Raw genomic sequence first — 10,450 nt, forward strand, 5'->3', positions numbered from 1 at the left:
ATGCTACTCTCTTATGTCATTTTACCCCTCCCTTGGGTGAATAAAATACTGAAGGCCAAACCCCATCCATTTTACTGTTGCTTAGCAAGTTTTATAAAGGGCTAAGCTAAGAGAAGATATTTATAGGGAGTGTACATTACATCTGATGTCTATATAGATCTCTACATCTATACATCTATATGTAAAGGGGGAGAGAGGGAAAGCATTCCATCAATATTTAAAATATATTATAAATATATAAAATGTTTTCTAATTTGCCAGAGTATGATATATTTTTAATTACCCAAATTGCCCAGAAGAGCACCTCTATTGGTTATATGTTCCGTGAGTGTTAGAGGTTTTCCAAAGAAGAAATAGAGTCATTAGTTACTAGAGCATTGAATACAAAGGAACATAGATCTTCACTAAGTGAAATTAAGAACTAGGAGATTTTAAAGGATATATTGAAATTTTTAGAAATGAATTCAATCTTGGCTGTGACTCACAAGGCTCATGCACAGGAAGATTTGGGTTGCAAGTTTCCTAAAACAGAAAGCAATTTCATTATTTCCCACCACCACCCCTTCAAATCCATTTCCTAAATTTGCTCAGCCCTGCTCCAGGATGAAATCTTGAGCAATGAGGAACTCCCAAAACACACAGGCCTTTGTAGTGTTTCTATTGAATTTGGATTTTAAAAGCCTTACAGAAGACTTTGATGGGCCCTGTAAAAAAAAAATATATATATATATATGTCACACCCTATCCCCAATACTGAAAGTTGACTGGTGTGTTATTCCCAAGATAAAGCACACTGCTGAGGTCATAACTTCTCCTGGAATGATTGTTATTGTTTGTTTTGCAAGGGGGAGAAATACTAATCATGGATGTTTCTGCCACTTTTGAACTTGTTATTTCAAATTGAACCAATAGATGTCACTGTTCAGCCCTCTAGGAAGCCATGTGTGACAGAATTTATCAGACTTCAGGTGGAACTTGGAGTCCTATGCCCCATAATTGGTGACAGACTGATCAGCCGACGCCTAAGCATGCTTCAACCTCTCCAAAAGACACGGATTTAACCTCTTCCTAACTTCCAGCTTACAGCTTACATAGGACTTCTCCACCCACCCATGACCCTCCCGGTGCCCAGTGGCTGGGGCTCCTGTCACCTTCCACACACAGTTTGAGGACAGTCACGTGGTTAATGTTTGTTCAAAATCCTTCTTCCTAGGAACTCTAAGAAGTGGAGCTGTCAGAAGGAGAGGCCTCTGGCTGCCAACCTCCCTTCCCCCACCACCACTCCCCATCCCCACCATCTCAAGTCTTGCCCCAAGTCCAAATTTATCTTTAGAACTCCTAATTCCCTTTTGATTGTGCCTCCTTCTGGCGAATTCTCCCCTCATCACAGATTCCCCATTCCCACTGCCTGACCTGTCCTGTCCTCCACTTTAGATACAAAATCATAAGATAAGGCTTTAGGTCCTGCTGCGACACCCACCCTCTGATCTGGAGCAGATTATTTGAACTCTCTGGACCCCAGTCATTTCATCTATAAAGTGAGTAATATCATTCTTACTCACCACTCATGCTTTTTGTAGAAATACTAAGACATTGGATGTGAAAGCACATTGCAAATGGGGAGTACTGTTTGCTTATTATGTGCTGGGACACCTGCTTTTCCCAAACTTGCCCATCCATGAGTATACGACTATTGAATGACAAATTTCCTCTGGGGTCCTATGCCAAATAAACGTATGCTTGGGTAACAACTGAAGTAATTATCGAACATCTACTGTTAACCCAGGATAAGGCAAGATAAGAGATATGTATCACAGACTTACCTAGACTTAAGGAGTATAACTCTCATTTTGGACAGAGAAAAAAAGACACAATTAATGATCAGAAAATAATAATACAAGAATATAAAACAATAGAATTCTGACATATTTGGTTTTAAAGCAAGGAAATAACGATGTGATATCTGAGAAGTTAACTAGATGGGGAGTTCTAATGGGCAGTGAGAACCACGGAGGGTGTTTTCAGTGGGGGAATGACATAAGCAAGGGTCTGGAGGCAAAACTGAGCATAAAGCATGTAAAGAACGGAAGCCATCTGCTTCATGGAATAGAGTCCATGATGGTGAGAGGTGAGATCCACCTTGGCTTGTTGAAATGGGATCTTGTTCTGGAGGGCTTAACATGCCTGGCAGAGAAGTTACTTTTGCATTATCATATGTGGGCTGATTCTTTTCTGGATCCACTAATCAGAATTTGTATTATTCAAGTTTGGCAATAAAACATTTGAGGATAGGTGTTTCCAATTCTTTTCAAAAGTACAACTTAGGTAGTCTCCTGAGACAGAGTGAGACAATTCAGAAGTAGAAAATCCTAAACATATTGGTTACTCCGGGACTCTTCCTCATACACTGCAAGCTCATTTTCAACTCCACACTCCGCACATGGGGTTCCCTCTACACGTAGCATCTGTACCCTTTCTTCCTAGTCTTATTCAAATTCCACTTGACCCTCAGGTCCCTGTCCACAGTCCACATCCTTCGGAAGGTGAATCTGGCTCCTTCAATACCTACTTGAGGAAAGAGCCTCTCTTCTCTTCACTCTTTAAAGTTCCCTGAGAGGTACTTCATCATGCTTAAATTACTTAATTCTTCTTCTTGTTTACCCACCCGTGTGTAAAATAACTCTTAGTCCTAAAGGGAAAAGGTGGAGGTACCAATGCATAGAAATAGAACATCACTGGCAATGGGCTTTTTCTCATTACTCTGTGGGGGTGTTGTTTCATCACTCATGTAGGATGAAAGCAGGATGAAGCAATGGGACCATCACAAGGGTTGCCGCAGAACGACACTAACCATTCTACTTAAAATAATGAGTGCAACCCATAGTCATGATTCTACTTGTTCAGAGACCCATCTTAGGGAATTCCTTTTTCAGTATTGAATGGGCCTGAGTTACCTCACTATGTAAATACCATAAGACTGGTTATGTGTTTTCCCAGTTTACCTCCTGGATTGGGAAGACTGCCTATGGCACATGGCTTCCCATCTTCCCACTTGCTCAGAACCCTCACCACCATATCTGCCGGTCCCTGGGAGAACATCCGCAATCAAAACCAACACTTCTCGACCAGCTGCCCATCTGAATCACCTGCACACTTATTTTCGCTTTTTTTGTATGTTAGCTACTGGTTGTGTTCTAGTTGTTCTTTAAACACTGTGGTCTAAGGACAACTTCCAGAGACTATGATAGCTATGGAAAGATCATTTCCAAGAGAGTCCAATAGTATTCAGAGCCTACCAAATTCTGAAAACTTTCTCTTCTGTCACAGTATCTTATGGTACTAGTGCTCGGAGAGATAGCATACCCAGAGAAATGCCGTTTTAGTAAGCTGCATTAAAGAATCAAGAATTAAAATAACGTATTTGCGACTGGAGATTCTAAAAGTATATGGCACGTAGAGAAAGTTAGCTTTCAGTGGAAATACAGAAGCTTTTGGCTGCTATGGAAATATTGCATAACACTGGAAGAACTTATTTGAAGAGTCTAATATTTCAGGGAAGGTGTGAGAGGGTTGCAAGAGAAGCATCCTGTCTTACGGTGGAGAAAAAATAAATAAGTGACCTCTCAAGATTGCCACTGAATTTATGATTCTCTGCAAAGATACAAAGTAACCTCTTGGAGTAAATTATATGTGATTATTCACATTATTCACATCAGCATAAGCCTTTAAGCAATAAGATATACCCTATTGCCCTCACATTTGCTAATTAATGGTCCTTTTGACCATGAATTATACCGTTAAGGCTGTTCTCATAATAGCTTATTACAGAAAAATCTGAAAACATCCCCACTCCTCATCACTCATAAAAATTTTAAATATTTTGTTACTAAAATTAACCTGAAAAAAATCCTTTATGATTCCACAATAAAAACTGAAAGGTAACTTTCAGAGTTAGAGCCAGACCCAGATCCTCAGGTCTAAACTGGACACACTTACAAAACAGCTATTTAGCAACTATGGAAAACAGAATGGCAAAGAAGCACCTCTGAAGAGGAAATAAACACAATAAATGAGTATTGAGGAGGTCAGTACAATTCTGTTCACTTTATTCGGTCTTAGAATTATCTTCAAAAAATGTTAGGCACTAAATTTTCCCTTTGATCTGCTAAGTTGTCTCTGGTGGCAGGCAGGAGTTAGCAAAAGGTTTGGGCATGTGAATGGCTACTTATGCAAAATGTTTGAGAGCGTTCTGCCCAAAATGAGCTTCCCCACCTGCTTTTGGCGTCCTCTGGCCTCTGAGACATTTGTCATTTTTTGCCTTAAGGGATTATCACCCCAAAATATATACACACTAGGTGTATATTATCTGAGAATAAAAGATTTTAGTCTATCAACCCCTATGAAAACTTTAACATGAGGGAGTTTATGAAATTAATTACTTGATACCTAGCAGCAGCCAATGGAGATGAAATTAGGCATGATACAGATTTATCAATTATGGCACAGAGGAAGGAGTTGGAAACTGTGTAATCCATGGGTACATTTGAAAGAGCATGAGAATCATGAAATGTCCAAAAAGTTAACAAAGAAGCAACCAGGAGCTAGGGAAAGGATGTCAAAGAAAGATGAGCAACAGGAATTGAAATATTCAAATTTTAGGGGTAAATTTCTTAGTGTTTATCTTAAGTTGTTAAAATAAAACGTAAGCAAGGCAACATAGGTTTTTAAAAATTTGAAAGTCCTATGGATGGCTTCTATAGGTCTTTGTGAAGTGGGTGTTTGCCCAATTTTACTACTGTCTTCAAGGATTACCCACAATAAGTCCAAAAGAAAGATCTGTGGTTACGTTCATTTGGACATCAACTCCAGAAATTTGTGCCACTCATTAGACTAGTGTTTCGTGGTGAGGGGCTAACAACACAGAACCAGACATCTTTGCTCCTTAAGCCCAGTGGCCAGCCAGCATAGGTCCATCACTGTGCAGGAAGGAGATTATTACAGACGAGGAAGAGGAGTTTTCCTTGGCTCCTTTATTCTATTCTGTCCTCCTCACCCTCATACTCTGCCTCCCAGTTGAGCACAGGTGTCTCCTGCCATGGTCCCTTTCCTTTCCTGTCAAATTCTTCTCTTAAAAAAATGGAGTTGATACATTTTGTTGATGTGGTAGGATGTTCACAATATATTTGGGGAAAAAAAACTATTGAAGAGCTATGAAACTTTTTTAAGAGAAAGAAAAGTATAGAAAGAAATATTTAGGAAATATTTGCAACGACGTGGATGGAACTGGAGGGTGTTATGCTGAGTGAAATAAGTCAATCAGAGAAAGACATGTATCATATGACCTCACTGATATGAGGAATTCTTAATCTCAGGAACAAACTGAGTGTTACTGGAGTGGTTGGGGGTGGGAGGGATGGGGTGGCTGGGTGATAGACATTGGGGAGGGTATGTGCTATGGTGAGCGCTGTGAATTGTGCAAGACTGTTGAATCACAGATCTCTACTTCTGAAACAAATAACGCAACATATTTTAAGAAAAAAGAAAAAGAAGAAGATAGCAGGAGAGGAAGAATGAAGGGGAGTAAGTCAGAGGGGGAGACGAACCATGAGAGACGATGGACTCTGAAAAACAAACTGAGGGTTCTAGAGGGGAGGGGGGTGGGGAGATGGGTTGGCCTGGTGATGGGTATTAAAGAGGGCACATTCTGCATGGAGCACTGGGTGTTATGAACAAACAATGAATCATGGAACACTACATCAAAAACTAATGATGTAATGTATGGTGATTAACATAACAATAAAAAATTTAAAAAAAAAGAAAAAGAAAAATGTATGCCGAGGGGTTCAATCTTTATTATAAATAATGTTTACTTTTTATTGGGGGAGTACTTGATGATACATCCATTTTCTAATTATGCAACATTGCTGTTACTTTCATATCTATTGTCCATATTTTTAATAAAGGATTTGTTAGGATTATTTATAACATTAATGAGAAGTTTACACTCATCCATGTGTTCATTTGTATAAATATTTAATGACCACAGATTATGTACCAGTCCCCTACTGAGTCCACAAGTTACTTCCCCTGGGGCTTTGCCGTTAATGGGGCACCTCACCGGAGCTGAGACAGAAGATTTTTCTGCAAAGGACTCTACTCAGAACTCTGAAATCCCACCACACAAGCAGCAGCTCAAATCCGTGCTCCTGATCGTGAGCCAGCACTGTGTTGGGTGTATGTCGGCCACAGGTCAGAGCCCCAGGTGACACCTTGGGGATTTTCTCCCCAGTAATTTTGTCTCTGCTTGCTCACTGAGTGTTCTGTAAATTCAATAAGCACAAGCCGTGCTCTTCATAATGATTTCTTTTTTCTGTGTCAGCAGGTACAGGTGCTTACTGTGCATCGAGCAGTAACAATACCCATACTAATAGGTTGTCGATCAAATCTATCACCCAAAGATTTGGATTCTTGGGCAAATATAAGGACATTGTATTTTTCTTTTCTATGCTAAAAGGAAAGCTACAGCAGTTCAACAGGCAAAGTAGCAATCAAGAAATAAAAGTAATAATGTGGGGGCTCAGAAACCCCCAATCCAGGTCACCAGAGAGGGAACCTTTATCTATTAGTTGGTGCTAATGAGATCCCTGCCTTCTCTACAGGGGAACTGTTCACAACCACAAAGAAAACTTTTGATCAGCAGAGGTTAGCTGTCACACAAAAATGCATATACACTCTTCAGGTTTTTCCACCATGGTTAAATATGATGTTAGTGAAGAAAATAAAATAGTTAAAATTTTTTTCAACCCGCTTCACTAGAAATATGGCAGGAAACACGGGAAAGGAGGGAGGGAGGCAAAAAGGAAGGAAAGAAAAATATTTTCCTCTATAGAACCAAGTCAGCAAGAGAGCAATCAATTCAACTCAATAACTTCTAAGTCATGTAAAAACGGGCAGAGTTGTCTGTTCAGAATAATAACCACCGGGTCAATTTATTCCTAAGCAGATTCAGCTTCAAGCAAATTGGCAAGTCCCAAAGTAATAGGAGAATTGTGAGCCACGGGAAGGCCTGCTTTAATATTATCTCAAATTGTTCCTATTAATTCTTTGAAGTATCCACTGTCATGTAACTCCTATTTCAAGCATCTCTCCTCTCCTGAATTTCTGAGTAATAAGTTTACATTAATTTATCCCCACATTCTTTCCAACCCACTCACTTCCCCCAGGTAAAAGGGATGAGGCCCAAATTTCATATAATAATTACCATTTGAGTTGCCAGCCCTGGATACTTTTCACTCACAGAACAAGGGGTCCCTCCAACTGAAGTTCCAGATGACATTGCCAGGCTCTGGCCTGGGGCCCATTCTTCTCTTCCTTTCCCCGGCACCCAATACACCCAAGAGCCCTTCCTTAGGAAGCGATCCAACAGCCCAAAAGTCTGCAGATAATCAAGGTGTCACCTGGCCTCAAGCCTACAGGAAACTGTCAAGCCCAGAGATGAAACTGGACCCTCAGGATTCCTGTCAGCATCGTTACAGAACACCAGACCTGCCCATCCTGCTCGAATTCAGAACACTTTTGTCTGCACCCTCATTGGGAACATTTTCTTTCCCCCTCCAGCCCTCAAATTTTAGTGTAAAAAGACACTTGGACAAAGTAAAACAACATTTAAGAAAGGGTCAGAAATTCCCTTTTTACTTCTCAAATTCAAATACTCCAACCCTGAGCTCCAACATCTCTACAGATCACGTTAGCAGTGATTTATAGCAATGAAGTTGCCCTTGGTAATTATAACGGCCAACATGAAGCACATGCAGAATTTTAAGCAATTGAATCTATTCATTCCTTCTCGAAAAAAAATCAACCACACCACACAAGGTTTAAAAAAAAAAAAAAAACCGGGAGGAACAAACTGAGAAGACACACAGTTTTTGGCAGGAAACCCAGATACTTCAGACGGATCAGAAACTGCAGTTTTACAGTTTCCCATTGTTCTACTGCTCAGCACCTGCCTTGTTTTATTCCTGCTCTGAAATTCTGTTTCTGAGATGTCTTCGAAGCATAAAGTTGATAAGCCTTAGTTGATAGATTTCGGCCTAAACTCAACAGGAGAAAAAAAGTCCAATTAACTTCATCAGTGTACAGTGGTATTCAGAACAGATTCAAAGGGAAGGACTCTAACTTGTTCCTAGCTCTCACCGCCACAAAGACAAAGGGGAGGGCAGGGGATCCCATCGTCTGTGTGCCCCGTGAACCATGACTCGCCCATCCTCATAATTCCCTCCAACTGACCTTTCCATGCAAAGTCCTACTTTCAAACAGCAGATCTTAGAATCTGTTGTTTCTTAGTTATTTCATCCCCTGGTTAAAACTCACCAATTTAAAGGACTGCCAGAAAGAAGTTTCTTTCCTTGGTCTTCTCGGGCTGGGTTTACTCAGATCTTGCGATGTCTTCTTATTGGTTCTTCCCAAAGCAAACGCTATTACTGTGCCCTTGAATTGCTTTTAAACATTATCAAGTGAAAGGTATTCATTTTCTAGACTTTCCTGCTTTCTCCACCCCTCTGCTAAAAGGACCAATCATATCTTTGGAAAAAATAATCTCATCTTATTGAATTATGAGGAGAGATGCAATTTTTGGAAGCTTAACTTTTTGGTGATTAAAAAACCAGCAGCAGCTACTTGGCCCCTATATTGATCGGAAACTAGAATAACACCGTTTGCTGACTGTGCTTTAAAACACTGTATCCTCGCTTTTTTTCTTTGCAGTTTTCAACATCTCAGATCAATCTTTAAATAATCAAGAATTAAATCCAAAAGCTTTTATTAATTGTTTGTCTTCTTAAGGCCATTTTTTTTATCAAAACATACTCTGTTCAATTACCTAATATAATTGCTTAAGACCACTAAAATAGAAAAAGAGAGTCTCACACATCATATTTAAATCCTAAAAATTAACACTTTGTCCTCACCTGGATTACAGCGCTAAAAGGTGTGTCAGCAAGAAAATGAAGCTTTTGTGCTGTGGCATGAAGCAGCCTCAGGCTCGAATGTCCAGCCCGGAACAGGTTCACTCCCCATTACCCGCACGGTGCTTAGCGTTTGCCACGCCTTGTTCCGTACAAGACCACGGCAATGCTCTGAGGAAGGTTTGGTTGCTACCCCTTTTTACTGTCGATGGGAATACTGAGATACAGAGAAATTCAGCACCTGCATAAGGTTTATACTGCTCAGCTCCTGGGATACTCTTGTTAAACTTTGGGACTAGGTCAGTGAAGCCCTTAAACCACACCTAACAATGCTTCAAATAAGTTTTCACCGGGAAAACTGGGAAATTCTATTTATTTTAAAGAAAAAAAAATGTAACGTCTCAATAAACAGTCATTTTAGGAAAGCCTTCTAAAAAACAAGATGATTTCAGACCAGGCCCCAAAAGAAAACTTCCCAGATTTTCCAATATAATCTGTTTCAAATATCCTATCCCACCAACACTGTGATTGTGCTTTTCCAATCATATGATCGCATTTTTTTTATTTATTTATTTGAAAGAGAGAGAGTGAGTGAGCACGAGCAGGAGGGGAGGGAGAAGCAGACTCCCTGCCAAGCCGGGAGCCCAATGTGGGGCTCGATCCCAGGACCCTGAGATCACAACCTGAGCTGAAGGCAGACGCTTAACCGACTGAGCCCCCCAGGCACACCATGATCTCATTTTTTAAATTTCAGTTTTATTGAGATATAGCTGACATACGAAATTCTCAGATATTTAAAGTGGACATCATACACACAGTGAAAAAGTTCCCCTCCACTAATACCTCCAACACCTCACATATTTTATTTATGTATTTATGTATGTATGTATTTTTATTTTTTGGTGAGATCATTGAAGTTCTATTCTCTTAGCAAATTTCAATTGTCTAGTACAGTGTTATCAACTCTAGTCGCCATTTTACATTAGGTCCTCAGGCCTTATCCATCTTTTTTTTTAAACTTTATTTATTTATTTATTCATGAGAGACAGAGAGAGAGAGAGAGAGAGAGAGGCAGAGGGAGAAGCAGTCTCCCAAGGAGCAGGGAGCCCGACGCGGGACTCGATCCCAGGACCCTGGGACCATGACCTGAGCCAAAGGCAGACGCTTAACGATCTGAGCCACCCAGGCGCCCCAGGCCTTATCCATCTTATAGCTGAAAGTTTGTACCCTTTGTCAACCTCTTCCTATTTCTCCCAACACCCAGGACTGGCAACCACTTTTTTACTGTTTCTCTGAGTTTGACTTTTTTTTTTTTTTTAGATTCCACATATAAGTGATACCATCAGTATTTGTCTTTGCCTGGCTTATTTCACTTAGCATAATGCCCTCAAGGTCCATCCATGTTTTCACAAAAGGATTTCTTTCTTTCTCATGGCTGAATAATATTCCATTTTATATATATATATATACATGAATATATACAT

The sequence above is a fragment of the Zalophus californianus genome, chromosome 7 (assembly GCF_009762305.2).
Source record: "Zalophus californianus isolate mZalCal1 chromosome 7, mZalCal1.pri.v2, whole genome shotgun sequence".
Classification (NCBI taxonomy): Eukaryota; Metazoa; Chordata; class Mammalia; order Carnivora; family Otariidae; genus Zalophus; species Zalophus californianus.